The sequence below is a fragment of the Perca fluviatilis genome, chromosome 14 (assembly GCF_010015445.1).
Source record: "Perca fluviatilis chromosome 14, GENO_Pfluv_1.0, whole genome shotgun sequence".
Classification (NCBI taxonomy): domain Eukaryota; kingdom Metazoa; phylum Chordata; class Actinopteri; order Perciformes; family Percidae; genus Perca; species Perca fluviatilis.
Window position 1 is genome coordinate 10,158,752 of NC_053125.1, and position 17,496 is coordinate 10,176,247.

The following is a 17,496-nucleotide window of genomic DNA, read 5'->3' on the forward strand; positions in this document are numbered from 1 at the left end:
ATGTGTCACACAAAGTGGCTGAACTCCACGGTTGTCTCTATGCGTCAGTTTATACGAGGCTATATATATATATGGAGCATATATGACGTGTGTGAATGATTTGCTTGTGGCTCAATCGCAGTCTACTCAGGGAATGCAATTGAGGAAAAAAATCAGAGACCTTGCACGTTTGTGTGTAACCTCAAGGTGACTGAGTTAGGGGTGTGTCGCTCTTCTCTGTCCTCTTCTCTCCGTGGTGGTTTACATTACCCCGGGCAGAGCAGTGTGGAACAGAGTGGCGGCCCGCGGCTGGTCGTATGCAGGAATGCCCCGGCCATCTGCTGCACATTAGAATTAGACCTCCAGCCCAATTCAATTAGCAGCCCTAGCCAGCGCCACTGATTGGGCAGAGGGGGGAAGACTACAGTCAGGCACTGGCCCACAGTAAACACGGTGGAGGGAGGCAGGGAGGGGGAAAGAGGCAGAGGGATTGTGGAGCCAAGAGTGGAGGACAGGGAGCACGAGTAAAAGCAACAGAAAATAAAACAAATGAAACGTTTCAAAATAAATTCTTCAGAAAAACTAACAATAGGTGGAACATATCGTAAAGGTAAATATAATAATCAGAAAATAAAAAATGACGGATGATGGATATACCTGAGGTCATGTCACACGTTTGATCAGTAATTTATCACCCCATGGCTAAACCCACCAGAGATCATGATTTAAAAAAAATAGTCCCAAATTGTCGAGTTAAAGCACATTGTCTTTGCAAATCATGCCAACACAGATTCAACAAAAAACAGTGGTGAAAGAAGAAACAAAGAAGCAGAACCAGACTTGTGCCAACTTTTGAGCAAAACAATAGGAACTAGACAAAACTGATTGAATAAAGGAAAAAGGGTCCAACAGATAAGCATCTTGTTTGATCTCATAATATTTGGACAAAGACAGACGGAAACAAACCTGTCATTGTGCAAACCAATACTTGAGTGCCTCAACTACTTACTTTCCTAAATTAAACATCTGAACTGCACTAAAGGATACATGTGTCAATATATATCAGTGTAAATATGTAAATGCCTCCAAACCATTCATGTTTTCTAAAATAACTCAAAATTATCTTCTATTGTAATCATGGGTTTATAGGTCAGTAGTGGATTTAATCAAAAACAGAATATTAAAAGGTCCAAAAAAAATTATTTTCTTGTATTTGTTACCTTATTCTATAATAACAAGACATTATTGCAGTTGTGTGTGTGTGTGTGTGTGTGTGTGTGTGTGTGTGTGTGTGTGTGTGTGTGTGTGTGTGTGTGTGTGTGTGTGTAATATATTGGCACAGACATTGTTCTAAGTAGAAAAAGAATTCTGGGGTTGTAAAAGATATTTAGAGCACATTGGGACAGACTCACACATTGTGGTGGTAACAGTGGCTTCTCACCCCAAAAACACAAACCTATACAAAAACACACACATAGTACACTATCTGCCTAATCTCCAGAACATACACACATTACGTATCCACATATTGACTTGGTGGCAGCAGGCTGCATACTTCCAGTGGAACATACTTTCTCATATGTTCTAGATGCTGTCAAATATGCTCAGAGCACTTGGATGCATAATGCACAAAAACATTGGCTCATATAAACAGTGTGCTGTGCGGATATGTTCCCAATTATCTGCTGCATATTTCTCTGATTTTTAACTCATGCCAGACTGGCAACTTTGGAAAACGGAGACTTTTAAACAAATGCGGGATTGTGTATTTTGCTCGAGTGAATGTTCAGCACAGCAGCATTTTTTTTTTTCTTGTGCTAGAATGGCAAAATATGTTGAACAGTGTTTGCTCTAGCTCGTTTTCCCACTCATGCAAACAGTGTGTAAGTTTGTGCGTCTATTAGGATGTGATTCTGTTGTTATGTGAGCGCAGGGAGGGCATCTTATCAACTCCCTTTTCTCATCTCTCACCTGTTCCTCACACCACAAAAAAATCCCTGCAGTGGATCAGCACACCTTGCTGTGCAAACATGCCCTCAGGCAGGTGCCACACATACACACACACACAGAACACATTTTCAGAAGTAACAAATACATATTGGGCAGGAAACCTTAAAAAATATCATTACTCTTTAAACGTCTAAAAGACCCAAAACACCAACCAGAGGAACAGGACAGAAACCGAAATGTTTGCCTTGCGACATTACTGACATGCAGAACAGAAGACAACAGAAGACCTTGAGCAGATAATGCAGCAGTGCTCGTGTGAAACAATCTAAGCCTTTCTGTGTGATGGAAAAGTCACACACACACACACACACACACACAGCAGGCTAAACAGCATGGCAGTAATGACTGTTTTTCATTGGACATCTGCTTGCGTGTCTGCGTGCGTGTGTGCGTGTGTGTGTGTGTGTGTGCTATTGCTTTGCCTCTTGGCTAAATTCAGCCATGAAGCCAGTGTTATGGGCCAGCAGGCCACACCTTGGCCTGGTGTGCTAAAGTATCCAGATCGATAAGTGCATTACACTACATGAGGTCTATGAATGTGTGTGTGTGTGTGTGTGTTTGAAGCAGAACAGATTAAGCTATCCACATGTGCAGAGAGAGGGTTCTGGGTCAATAAGGTTGTGGTTTCAGCGTCTCAGAGTTGTCGCTGTGGCAGTTATGGCAATTTTGTGTGTGTGTGTGTGTGTGTGTGTGAGAGAGAGAGAGTGTCAGGCTGGGTTAATGGTTATGTTTCCAGGCGCCCTTTAATATCTCTGGGTGTATTAGGCCATACAAAGAGAATATTGCAAATCAATAATCATAATTTACATCCGATCCTCAACTGATCAACTGACTATGGACAGGGACACAGTAAAGTGTATTTCATCTACCTAAAAGGCCCATCTCAAAAATCAATTGAAGTGTACACAATGTTCAAAATATTTTCACTGCTTTATCTGGCCGTCAGACAGGAAACTGAAGCGCTTATCTATGCTCTCTTCAAAGCCACCACGCTCCTTTGACAAAAACAGTAATTTTACATCGCAAAACACGGGAGATGCTGGTCTGGCGCTGCCTCGATCCGTTAGTTTGTGTTATTGTGTGACTTTGGTGTTTTAAAAGAGTTGGAAACTTACAAAACTAACAAACAAATGAACCACTTGAGGCAGCGGTCGCAGCTCCTCTGTTCTGCGAGGTAAAATACTGTAATACGGTTTTGTCAAAGGAGTCCAGTGGCTTTGAATAGAGCGATATAACGGCTTCAGTTCCCCTTCGCAAAGGGCTGTCTGACGGCAAGGTAAAGCGGTGAAAATATGGTGGAGGATAACTACAGCCCCACTTCAAAAAATCCGAACTATCCCATAAAGATTATATCACAATTGATATCAATATCACAATATTAAATTACATATACCGTGAATGAGGATTGTATCCATATTGCCCACTCCAGACTCTAAACTCTTATAAGATTGGCTGACCTTGGGGTTTATTAACAACTTCTATGATCACATGAGCGCTGTTACTGTGTTCCCAGGTCTCAGCAAATGACTTTGTGATGAATGAGATCCAAGCAGTATTAAACAGGAATTCTCTTTTAATATGTGTGTGTGTATATATATATATTATTGTTTTGCAACCATTTACACTCCATGTATGTACACATGTATAGGTATAGTACAGTATAGGTGTGCTGTATACTGTATGTATATGTGTTTATGCTCAAGTATATGGCTGACTGAATGAACACAGGCAGCCTTCAGGAACGTAGCGATAGATGAAGAAAGGGAGATTTCATTCTCCTCCCTTCATGCTTAGCACACATTGGGAGTCAAGTACCAGATTTCTCAACCTCATCAACTCAAGGGCCTCTCTTTTTTTCTCCTTTCCTTGGCTGTCTTTTTATGGCTTCTTTCTTCTCTATCAGATGCAGACAGTTGGTATTCAATGGCATGGCAAAGCTTGGCTACGTACTCTGCTCTGACTCAGTGACCGCTATCTTTTTCTTGAGCCTAATACATACTGTACGCAAAGCTTTTTCTCTCTGACACAAAAATCACGTTTAAGAGCACATAAAGGGCAATAGCAGGCTATCATTCACCCGCGAACGCACACACTCACCCGGCCCTACCTCTGTGTCCTCTTTGCCCTGTCTGAAATGTATTGGTTAGGTAAATGAGTCTGTGCACCCAGCGGGAGAATCAGCATGAATAAGAACCTGAATGTATTATGCCATTACTCTTCCCTCTCTCTCTCTCTGTGGCCTCTGCCTCGCTCAGCAGCCACAGTCCTTGAGAGCTCAAATTGACATTGGAGACCTGGTTATTATTAATATGTGCGTAGTGGATGTGTGTGTGTGTGTGTGTGTGTGTGTGTGTGTGTGTGTGTGTGTGTGTGTGTGTGTGTGTGTGTGTGTGTGTGTGTGTGTGTGTGTGTGTGTGTGTGTGTGTGTGTGTGTGTGTGTGTGTGTGTGTGTGTGTGTGTGTGTTTTTTTTGTGACTCTGGATATGTGTGTGTCTCTATGCGTGTGGAGAGAGATAGGGTGCTCTTGTCATTTGTGTGCACTAGACGTGTGATTTTTGTTAAGAGAAAGATGAAGATGTGTTTGTGAATGTGCGTGCAAGCGTGTGTGCGTGCGTGCATGCGTGCGTGCGTGTGTGCCCCCATGCAGACAGCCAGACTCAGGCAGGCTCCCTAATTAGATAGACAGAGTGGAGCATGCAGACTAAGAACTACATTAGAAGAGAGGGATAAAAGAAAGGTTGCCTTTCTATACACCTGCTGAAAGTGTGTGTGTGTGTGTGTGTCCTGCTGCCTGTTTGTGCTCACATGTGCATGTCCTCATGCATCTCAGCATGTGTTTTTACCCACCTGTGTAAATCTCACCGTGCACACTTTTCTTTGTTCCCTTTTCCTTTAAGTGGCACCGTGTGTGTGTGTGTGTGTCCGTGTATTCATCAGGTGTCACCCAGCAAGTCTGATCCCCACAGAAAGCTGCTGCCACTGTTGGCATGGCGACGGCTGCAGTACCGTGAGACACTGCTGCCATGGTTTCCAGGCACGCCAAGCAGGGAGGAGAGGACCGGTGCTGCATCACTATGTTCCCTTCCTTGTGTGTGTGTGTTGTGTGTGTGTGTGTGTGTGTGTGTGTGTGTGTGTGTTGTTTTGTGGGAGCCACCCCTCCTTATAGCCCACAGTCCCTCTGCACAGTATTTCACACCTCTTTGTTAGGATGTGCTCTTTGAATGTGCAGAGCATTTATTTTGTCAGGCTTCGGTTGCAAGGCTTACACTGTGTGTGTGTGTGTGTGTGTGTGTTTGTGTGTGTGCGCTTTGATATGCATACACATATTCTGTATTCCATCTGAAACATTCCTTTAGAGTAAACTTGAGTCTGATCATGCATCTTTTAAATCAGTTATTTCCAGACATGTATAAAGTACTAGAGACCCAGACTTAAGTGGAAGTACTAAAGTATTCAACATTTTTTGTACTTAAGTATTGCAAGTAGTTTATTTTAAAATGTACTACGTACTAAGTATTGTGTTATGTAGTTATTAAAGAAAGCAGTCAAAAGTTTGAATATCATATTGTTTATATAATTTCAAATGTTTAGCCTAAAGGACAATCACAATTCCTTTTGGCTGTAGTAGCAGTACAAGGACAGGAATGTACAACACCGCAGCATGTCATGAACCGCGGGTAGCTAGTTAGCTAGCACTTACTGGTAGCTCAAGCTGCCATTTGTGCATTATATTTGTAACTTACCTTGATATGTTTCTTCAAATTCGACGTTGAATTTTTGAAGGCCATTATTTTGCAATCTTTCGGGAGGCAGAGTAGGCACTTCATTCTCTATGAATTGTCTTTCACTCTGACAAATGAAAACATGGACTCTTAAATAGGGCCAGGGGTGGTCTCCTTCCTCAGCCTCACTGCCACGGTCACTCAAAGACAGCTTGATCGCTTGAGTCGCTCAATGATGAGCCAGCTTCATCCAAGCTGGTGACAGAGCCATCTACCGCTCTGGCAGTAATAATGTGGGTTTGGAATGATTCGTATCATAATTGTAACGAGTAACGATGCAGCACATAAAAAATGTATCGGAGTAAAAGTATTAAACTCATCAAAAATATGTACTGAAGTAAAAGTGGAAGTAGGAGAAAAAAATAATACTCCAGTAGAGTACAGATACAGCCTTTTAGTACTTAAGTACAGTAGTGAAGTAGTTCTACTTCATTACTATACATCTGTGGTTATTTCTACTGTGAACAGAGTGCAATACAGCACTCTTTTTTTTAATAATCAGTGTGTCTTAATTATTTTCAGAGAATCAAAAAGAAATACTGCTTTACAAGCCACTCAACTGAATAGCCTGCCTGTGCTCATACTGTCGCTGCCCTCTACTGTACAAAATACCCTCTCTTCCACGATCAGTTTTTCTTTTGTTTTTATCGTAGTGTAGGGATGTCCTGATTACATTTTTCTGGCACCTTTTCCAATCATAGTCCTTTAATGTTGGGTACCTGCCGATACTGCATCCAATTCTTTTACTTACAGCTTACTTTAACAGCTGTAGCGTACTTCATCTGACACACCTTGTTTTTCACAAGCTACAGGTACTCGGTCGAAATAGTGGATATCCTGGTTCCAAAAATATTAAACTTAAATACAATATAAATAAAAGACTGAAATCAAGTACAGACAACAGATGCAAAGAGCACTTTAAGTCAACTCAAGTTTAACGTTTAGCCTGGTAAGTTACTCACGGAATTATGTCAATTAGTGAGCTTGCTAATGATAATTAATGTTGGAGATAAGGAAAACTGTGCATTTTGCACCATTGAGCTGCGGTGCAACTAGCAGGCTGAGAACACAGTAGAATGCAGTAAATAAAGGATCAGATTTTGATCTGGCTTAACATAGCAGCTACTGATCCATTGAAAAATGCCCGGATCAGGACATTTTTGTTCCCTTGTCCCTTAAGCTTTTTCAATTAACATGCACTAATGGGGATTCATAGGTCAGTCATGCTTTCCACATTTATTGGAAGTCGGCCTGACCATGAACATCACCAAGTGTCTTTCAGGATGTAAATGCAATGCAGGGCAAACGGTCTTGTGCTTAAGTAATGTAATTTGTTTACGTTTTATGTCCATTTTGCTGTCCAAGAATTTAAATGAGAATTTTAAACCGACTAGACATGGAAACACATGTGTCAGGGAAGCCAGTGTCAAAAACAATAGACATTTACAGAGGAGCTCTGTCTCCAAACCAGCGAGGAGCCGCTTGTGCTCATGGGGTGGTGAGAGTCCCTGCCTGAAGCTATGGCAGCTGGCTTGAGGTTATCTGAGCATGCCCGCTACCTTAGTGCCTGATGATTGTCTGTCTGTCATTCTCTCTGGTTTGCTCTCTCTTTGTCTCTTACTTGCTCCCTATTTCCCCCTTTTCTTTACTACTTAAAAACCTTTATACTATTGTCTTTTTATTTGGGTATGTACATGTTTAAATTATCAAATAAAAGATTAAATACCTTGACAAAACACTGTATGCACAGCTATTATACTTTAATGTTTTAGGACAACCTATACTCAGCAGTCACACTACACATACTGTACTACACACACACACACACACACACACACACACACAACACACCATACATACTCTACTACTGTTTTCAATATTTCATGCAGTTTATGATATACGCCAATAGCCAATCATCTTTCTGCCTTGTACCCTTTTTCTATCCTTCTCTCTCCAGCATGTGAAAGGAGTACTGCATGTACAGTAAATAGCTGGGTTGTTACCTGCAGGAACAAATAGTAGGTGTGGTTCATATGGATTCTGTGGCACTGCTAAAAAGGATGCTCTGCTGTACCTATGTCATTTTGAAACCATGTATTCCTTTTTATTAGTTTGTGGATTGTTGGGGTTGTGTTTGAGGTAATCCATAATGCAATATCACTGCACCCAACATGAACAAAATATTTACACATGTTACAACCAGCAGACTCTGTTAATCCCCTTAACATTCTGTTAGCCCCTCTATAATCTGCCCAGCAGTGTCCTGAAGCACAATTGTTCATCACCTTTGTTAATCTGGTTCTAATGTATGAACAGGACAATGGTCTCAAGTGTTCCAGAAACACCAGCACACATTGAACTAATGTTTTCCCGTCTGATCGCTGTGACAGCCTGCTGGTTTTAGCTTTCTTACCTCCATTTTCTTCCTGTCGTTCTTTAATAATTTGGTTTCCTTTTTTTTCTTTATTTCCACAACCCTACCTCAATCTCTGGCTGTCATCCTTCTCCTCCCTTTCTTCATCCTTTCAGAACATTATTTAAGGAAAGGACATCAGGGAGCACCTGCTCACAAGATAAGACTTTGATAACAATACCTTTTCTTGGAAAACCTCCATGGCCCCGACTCTTGTGAAGTCTTCAGAAGTCATATTTTCAAAAAACAAAAGGTTTAAGAACACAATTACAATAATGACAGGAGCATATTCCGTATACAAACAATCAGGATGGTGATGTTAAGCTCAGTTTTAAACAGGTTTACTTGAATTGGAAATTAATAAATTATGCTAACCCAATTGCATTTATTACTAAATTTAAGAAAAATCATCTTTTCATACTGAACTGTACCCTCTGCTCTTTTTCTAACAGGGTTTAAAAATCTCATATGCCAGGCTTTATCAGATTTTCCACCTGAAGGCTACATTTATTGAGTGTGTCAGACTGCTGATCTAGCCCCATTTCAGCATCTTACATCATGATGAATCAGGTATTCAGGGTGAACTGGGCTGTGACACTAAATCAGCAGGAGGACTCAGACACAAGTACATAATATTCACCTGATGGATGCCATTTATTAAGATGTAATCAAGTATCTCAGAAAAGGACTTTTGAGGCGCTAGCACTGACGCATCCAAAGTAGAAACTATGGGCCAAATGTGACCCTTGTTTAACCCCCCTTCACTATCCTTCTGCTTATCAACAAAGCACTCTGATCATGTATTATTTGAAGTATGAGATCTTAAGAATGAGACGGGGATGGACCAGTAAGTTAAGATCAGCTGCTCTTTATCTGTTCAAGGCCTGAACTAAATAGAACAAAAGACAAAAATGCCAGTTCAGAGAGCTGATGCCACTGATGAGGGTGGTGTTATGATATGAGAGCTGAGCGTAATTATGATGACATTGGTGGTAATGAACACAATAGAGACGGTTATGGTGGTAAATACAACCCATTTAGTTTTGTGTGCATTTCAAGAGCATTTCTGAATGACCGCTATTAAGTCAGAACAAGACAAGAGACACATTTATCAGAGATTGGCCAGGATAGGGACATGTTTTTTTCTTTATTTTTTTTCTTCTCTCATTCTGCTTTTGCATTTTGACAAAACTGACTGAGAATGATGCAATGATATGCTCGTGTCACTGTCTTTAAAGGTCATACAAAATGCATGTTGAAGCAATTCAAATGGATTTTCTTATTTTTAATCCAATTTCACATCCAGTATTTCTCATCCCTGTTCTTTTCGTTTTATATAGCCTGTTGTACAATTCACAATGATTTTGTTTAAATTACAAATCCTCATCCCTTAATATTACATCTTTCCATTCCCACTAAATGTGGATTTTGTTTTCCCTGACAGATGTGAAGTACTTGACATTGTAAAGAACAAAATAAAGCCTACATTTTGGAAACTAGCATCACATTCTGTGAGAAAACAAACTAACTTTTATAATTAGGAGACGTTTCGTGCTGTTTAAAGGGCATCTGTGGAAGCTGGCCAATGCAGGCTGTAATAACGTTAATAGCTATGACTTAAAAATGGTGGAATGTATCGGTAAAAAGGAATGCACTGAAGGAGGAAAGTTAGAAAAGATTATAAAGGTAAAAGAAATGAATAACAATTGTAGAAAAAGCACCAATTGCAAAAACGAAAATTGATACCTCTGAAAGTAGTTGTTAATGTTCATTTAGATGTCATTGTCAATGGGATGATGCACAAGCAGCGGAAATGGATGTTAAAACTTCTCTGTGTTACTTTCCACCACTGCTATTTAATGAAATTTAAAAGCCAAAATCAATGGTGTGATTAAACAAGATGGTGCAGGTGAATAACAATTTGTGGCAGTGAAAGAAACACTTAAAAAAAAAATGCTGGAGCACTAACACCCTCTCTCTGCTTCACATTTGTCCCCCATATTATCAGCCTTTCTCACCACCAACACTCATTACGTTGCTGGCCTGTCTAACGGCAGCAAGAGATGAGGTTTTGAGTTGGAAGGAGGCCAGAAAAACATCCACTCTACTTGCCCATTTCCTATTTTGTTTGCTCTTCCAACAGGATGGAGTAGGGGATTGCTAGGCTGATATTTTGACTGACTGAATAGCCTTTTCATTGCCACTTAATTTATTCAGTCTGACTCTGCCGTCTTGTTAACATTAGCATTTTTTTTTTTGGAGGGTCAACCTATTGGCAATAACATGTCCGGATGCTCTTTTTAGTCAAAGCAGCAGTCAACATTGAGAATACATGCTACATCAAAAGGTTTCGTGTTAAAAAGGCGATAACGGATGCCTGCCCAACCTAACTTGTTATTATCCTCAATTCAGTCAATCAATTTTTTATTTGTCCCACAGGGCAATTTGTGTCGACAGACAGAGGATAACAGGCTAATTAGCTACATTTGATATACATCAAACTTTCCTAGAGCCTAGAACAGCTATTTTTCTCATTTCAATGTGAAGTTATATGGGACAAGCAGGTGGGGCCAGGAAAAGAGACACTAATGCATATAGGCTGTGCAACATAGAATGGAATGTGGTTTAAGTGAGCAACATTCATAGAAATCCATGAGGGCCATGTTGAAGTCGGTAGATCAACGCGTACTTTGCATATGGCTACATTTATCTAGGTCATCACTCTATTTGCTAACAGGTGTCAGTGTATGCAATGACCAACATATACTTAAACAGATCAATCAGCCTGTCACATAACAGTCAATGAATTAACCCCACTTGTTTGTGTCAATACAGTCTGTCAGGCAAATAACTACTATAAAGTAGTATGACAGTTTTTGTAACAGGGTCTCTGTGTCAGTATTGATTATCAAACACTAACTCTAACACTTTCCCACTCTGAAGATCCGATACAGATTTGTACTGTGATTAGTGTCATTTATAATTAGTAAATTACATTTTGGCAGACAGAAACAAAGCATTAGCATTGTCAGTATAATCACCAGTTAACACCTTCACACTGTCAAAAGCATTAGTGCTATTATTAGGTAGACGAGTTGCTGTGCTCGGTACAGTATTGCAGTAATCGCAATAAACAATATCTGTTCGTGCTGGGGAGCCCGCCAGAATGCAGTCACTCTGGTCTGCCACAGGTACGAAGAAGGATGAGATTGACTTGAATATATATGACCGGAAAAATAATTGATTATGAAAGTGAGATAATGATCGATTGATGAGTATGATAGTTAAAATCAGATACTGGTCAGTATGTACAGTAGTAGGGATGCTTTTGAATTTAGATTGAACACATAATACATTGTATTCCATTTGTTATTCTGGCATTTGTTTAATCTTAATGAAGGAAAACATGGCTACATTCCCCTGAAAATCGCTTTTGCGTTTCGTCAAAAATATGCAAGTATGTTTTTTAGTGTTTTTTTGTTTGGCCAACCAATACTGTATTTTTTATGTTTAATAATAAGGTGCTGCAGATTGCTGGCTTGAAGCCTCTAAGCATGCAGTGGTGCAACGAGAAGAGACTGTGTAATTCATTATACCAAACTTCTTTTTGTCGAAGTCAGCTTATCATTGCAAGTTAATATAGTATGTAGTTACAAGTAAAGAATCATTTTAACTGACACTGACTTGTGGCGTGTGCCATGGTGATTCTGTGCTCCTCGTTGACTGCTGGAACAATGCTGAGAGTATGGACTTGTTTAGCCAGGATTGGTCTGCTGGTTGTAGGCCAGCAACAAAGCCTTGCCATTTATTCACAAACACACAGAGAGATAACAATACTCTATGTAACTGTAAGGAAACGTCACTTCAACTCTCTCACTTCTCAATAACAAGGTCTTGCCTGTATAGTGGATGTATCCTTTTAATTAATTTCGTCTAGGTGCTATTTTTACCCTGTACACAGTTCTGAATACGCTCTGATTTCTAAAGTATATCTTGTTGAATTATCACGGCCTTAATGAAACATTCCCGCTTCTTTTATGTGAAGAGCTCAGGCAATCAGCAGATGAGATTGAGTTCTTCTACACTGATAGAGATGCAGTATCATCAAATCAATCTGATGGATTCAATTAAAAATACCCTGCCTGCCTTTTTATGTCAAAGTTAAAGACTTGGGGACTTTTTTTTATAGATTTACATATTTTTTTATATATTCTAATAGGGTTTTTACCAAACAAATGTCTGAACTGCCATTGTCCCAACCGATATCACGTCATCATTAAAGTGATTCTGAACAGGAAATGTGCCATCCCATTAGAATATTTGGAGCGGCTGGAGTCTCAGCTGAACATAGATCAGTGGTGGGTGTTGATTCATCTCTTTCGCCCACTGATTTTAAACTCCTTTAAGCAGTAAGCGTTGGTCTGGGATCAGTGTCAATGTAGAGTTTGGTGCAGGGCCAAGGTGTGAGAGGATTAATATGTGTGTGTGTATGTGTGGTGATTACCACAGACAGACACATGATTCTCTGGGACCAGAGCTGGAGCAGGATTACTGCTGACTCACTAGGGAGCGGCTGTGTGTGTGTGTACGTACTGTATTTGCTTTTTGCACTGTGATGAGAAGAGGTAATGGTGGTATGTGTGCCTCTTTACCAGCATGTGTTTAACAAGATCCTAATTCTGTCTTGCACCCGAACATGAACACCTATTTTGCTCCCTGGAGACTTCAGCTCAATCCAACTGTGTGTCGCCCACACAGCCAAAAACTTTAGCAAAACAGCAGTCTCTCTGCTACTCACAGACCCATTCACATGCACACACAGACATAGACACACATGTACTAGGCTGAATACTAGCATGGCATCAGTCCTGCCATGCTGGATCCTGTTGGGAGCCGTAATTATGTGCCAGATAGAGAATTAGGAGTGATAACCAAGCAGCAGTGCAAACAACAACAGATTAAGACTGAAACAACACAGCCACTCAATACCCGATGTTGCTGAATAATGTGGTGTATGAGCCTGATTATTATTTATGGGCTCCTCCAACAAGGCTACCAAGCCTTCTTTTATTGAGCCAAATGTTAATTCTCACCACTACATGCCAAATTATTTCCTGAAGCTAAACCTTATCCCAGTTTTAACCTCATCCGTAAACCTTACTAAAACCTAAATTATACTCATTATTTTAGGCTCCAAAGTTTACCTTGAGATCAGTCTAGTATTCACTAGGATATAAGTATTCTTATGCACAAACTCTCAAATACACTTTTAATACACGCACCCATCTTTAACTAGTTGCCAGATCCTGACAAAAGAATTTAGTCCTTGTTGGTAGAAAAAACCTACATGGCACTGCAGGACACTTTGGTCCCAGGGCTGGCCTACTTCAGCGTGCTTTGGCCTGGTTTGGGAGTCTTTCTGACTACTCTTCTGAGCAGGAACAGAACAGAGGTGGATTTGCCTCCCACAAGCCCATCATCTGCGCTGCCTAGTGTGACAGCTGTGCTGTGTGTGTATGTGTGTGCATGTATTGTGTGTCTGTGCACATTGCTGTGTCTCATGAGCTGCGTGGAGCAGGTTTTGATGAAAGCAAACTGACATTGGTGACCCAGGAGTCCTGCATACTGATTGAAATATGTGTCAGAGAAAGGTTTCTTCTTTTTCACTCACACATAAAGTACTCCCTGTCTCTCTTTTTACCCCATCCTCAGGTACACATACAAATAAACTGTTTACATCACCAGAATATTTAGTGATATTGTAATGTTTAATAACAAAAGTAGTGTTTAAAAACTGTTATTCCAAGTATTTGTGGAAAAAAAAACAATACACGTAAAGCCATTGTAATTCTTTACACAACCGAGCATGTACATGCTGTATAAACACCCAAACTGCCAAAAATAGGGCTTACACAACTACAAGCTGGGACATTCTGAGTGGATGTCCACATACTGCCCAGACAGACTTGTACTTCCCATGCTCAGCTCACATTATACTCTTGATGCTGCAATGCAAGCTAGCTAGATGCCTGAATGGATGCATGATTTGACACCTGTCTTTGAAGTCCACCGAGGCAGGGAATGGAAATTGATGGATTTATGTTTCATGACATGCTTTACTGGCACACTGCCCTTCTCAGTCACCCTGGCTCATCTCTGGTTTATACTGCAAAGTATAATTCACCCTTCTCCTTCCATACTTATTCTTTGTCTCTCTTGAGTCTCCTTTTTCTGTCTATGTTTGTGTGTTTCTATTTGCGTCCTCATCCTTCTCTCATGTTCTCCTTCACCTGTCTCTCTACTCCTTAGCTCCTGGCTAAGACGGTGTTCACCCTGCACTCCCCGGCGGTGCTGCAGCTGTCTAAACGGGACCGTTTTGATTTGGCCTGCGTGCCGTCACCTCCTCGCTCCATCACGCTGGAAAGAAACTGTGCTCTTTTTCTCAGTGCTTCTAATAAAGAGGTCAGTCACTCTTTTTCACATGTAATGGGGGTTTAAACATTTGCTACAGGCACTTTACAACCTCCATCAGTATGCATGAGGGTAATAAGGGTTGTCTCTTAAGGAGGAATTTACTCATGCAATCAAAATAAAGCAAACTTTGACAATGTAATACTTTTGTATTATGTAATGTGACATACTGATGGAGGTCAGCCTTTAATAGGCTGGGCAGGTTTTGGTCAACAGTACCAACTCCTTTGTTCCATTCCAGGCTTTCTGTACCAATTTTAATAAAAAAGATCTTAAGTTTATGTTTCCCATAAGCTGGGAAAAGGCTGTTCTCCAGAGGTCAAAAACTGCAAAAAATTTGTTGATCTTTTGGGTTAATTTGAGTTGCAATCAGTGAGCTGGCAAATCTGCTGTTTGGCATGAAGCCTTAATCTATTAATTGAAAATGCTTTTCCCCTAAATGTTTTATTACTCCAAAAGCCCTCAAAACCATCAAAAGGAATTGCTTCCAGCAAAACATAGGCTGTCATGTCAATGACTGCTCTTATGTACCTGTGAAATTAACCATCTTTGTCATTCAACAAGACTTCAACCCAGGGTGCCATGACAGTTGTGAATGCGTGAACAGAAGTGCAAATGCAAGAACAAGCACCATTTTTAAAGACTATTCTTAAAGTTCTTGTTCTTGCCTCACTGCAAAGCTTGAAACTAAAGCTGACACTTGAATTGTGCTGGTAATTTTGGTTTAGCTGCAACAACATTGTGGAATGCAACAACAGCACAATAAACTTTGAATCAACTTTGCATAGTTCAAACAGTCTGCGTTTGAGAAATTGTGTAGGAAATACTTTGGCCTGAAAGGTATGCACAGACATCCTGTAATAGAAACTAATCACAGCTGCTTGTATCCATTATTTCATTCTTTTGGTCATTACCCAAAATGTGTTGCCAGAGGTGAGAGAAGCTTAGCTCCTCTTTCACTAAAAAAGTTCAATAAAGCATCTGCTTGACTGCAGGTACTGCATTTATTTTGTCGCAAATCCTCCCTACCAACCAATAGAGACCAGGGTTTCCCGCAGAACATTTGTTAGTTAAGGTGGTAGGGTGGGGTTTGCCGTCACCGGTCGGGGACGACTCTGTACTACATTTAACTATTGAGGGAGTAGGGCTGGGCATCGTTCGATACCATATGTTTTAAAATCCATTTCAACATCAACAGAACCGCGACCGCTTTAGCCTCTCCATTAATATCATATCGCAGCAAATGGTGTCTGTGTGAAGTTTTGAAAAACCACACTTGAAACCACTTTATAGGCATTGCTGTGACTCACTGTGACTTCAACAAAACTGCAGAGCCCACGTAGTTTGCCTGCACCTCTGCCTGCGTGCGTGTGCGCGCGTGTGTGCGTGCACGTCAGAGCTCCGCTCTCTTTTTTTATTTTTTGACGACATAGTTAAGGCGCCAGCCATGTCTTGCTTAGGCAGCCACCTTAACTGCAAAGTGCTGCAGGGAACCCTGGAGACAATCCACCATTAATAGGAACACTGTTGTGTTCTTGGACTTGGAAGGTGCCAACTGTCATCCCCCCTGTTTCAAATTCAGCTGATCCAGTGCACACTGATGGTCGCAGCCTGACAAATCCAGCAGGACCGAATCATCAGCAAGGGGCAGAGATGCAATGCTGAGGTCACAAACTGGACACTCTGCACTCTTCTGCTGTGTATTAAAAACACAAACAGATTTGGTGACAAGGCACAGCCATGGCAGAGCTCAGTAGCCATTGAGAATGCACTCAACCTACTGCTGAGGACACAGCTTTCCCCACCAGTCACACTAAGACCAGGTAGCTTGGAGCACAGCACCAGAGCCTCGTACTTCCTCATCCACTAAATCTATCCCATTCTCATATTAGTTATAACACTGGGGATAATGTATGTCTATATCATGCAAGTTAGCCAGTAAAGCTATATGCAATAGATTAGATTAGATAGAGTTTATTGATCCCAAATTGGAAAATTTCAGTGCTACAGCAGCAAAACACAAGACACACAGCACACATACAGAGTATACAAGAAATAATAAATAGGCTACAATACAAGAACAACTATTCAAAAATAAAAAAAAAATACAAAGGAAAGAATGTACAAATGTGTATATACAGTAGCAAACCAAATATAAAAGAAACATCTCCCAAGTATACTAAAAAAAAAGATTCACCAACTGTTGTGCGTTACCCAGCTTTTCCACCAGACTGCCTTGGCTAACCCCGTCATTCAGATTGCGTGCTTCTATCTCACAGACCAAGGAAAGGTCTCCCAGGCAATTGGCACCTTCAGAAAGCAGTGTGCACCTCTACTTACTTCTTACCTGACCTCATATTCTCTTCTTTTGCCAGTCAGACTCTCTATAGCAGGACTACAGTCTCCCCCTCTCTGCTTTTACTTGTCCTCCAGGCTCTGTTGGGAAAGTGGCCCGCACACACACACACACACACACACACACACACACACACACACACACACACACACACACACACACTAGTGCTGGGTGATATGGAGAAAATCAAATATCATGATATTTTTGACCAAATACCTCGATATCGATACAGCAACGATATTATAGGGTATTTCACAAAATATTTACACAATGAGATTTTTGATAAATAATCATCAGTAATGTGGATATATTTCCCAGCTCTAACACACACACACACACACACACACACACACACACACACACACACACACACACACACACACACACACACACTAACATACACAATTGTGCACCCTCACTCATACAGGAAGCTGATGAGACAGTGACTATATAGATGAAGGCTTGACACTTGAAAATGTGTGTCT

At 40.7% G+C, this 17,496-nt stretch overlaps 1 long non-coding RNA gene across 1 annotated transcript in view; it reads left to right on the plus strand.

Moving 5' to 3' along the window:
• LOC120572689 overlaps positions 1 to 17,496 on the plus strand; it is a 52,617-nt gene that overhangs the window by 18,605 nt on the left and 16,516 nt on the right. Inside the window, exon 5 of the long non-coding RNA XR_005641469.1 lies at positions 14,494 to 14,646. This is a non-coding gene — a long non-coding RNA (uncharacterized LOC120572689). The remainder of the gene's footprint in view (positions 1 to 14,493; positions 14,647 to 17,496) is intronic.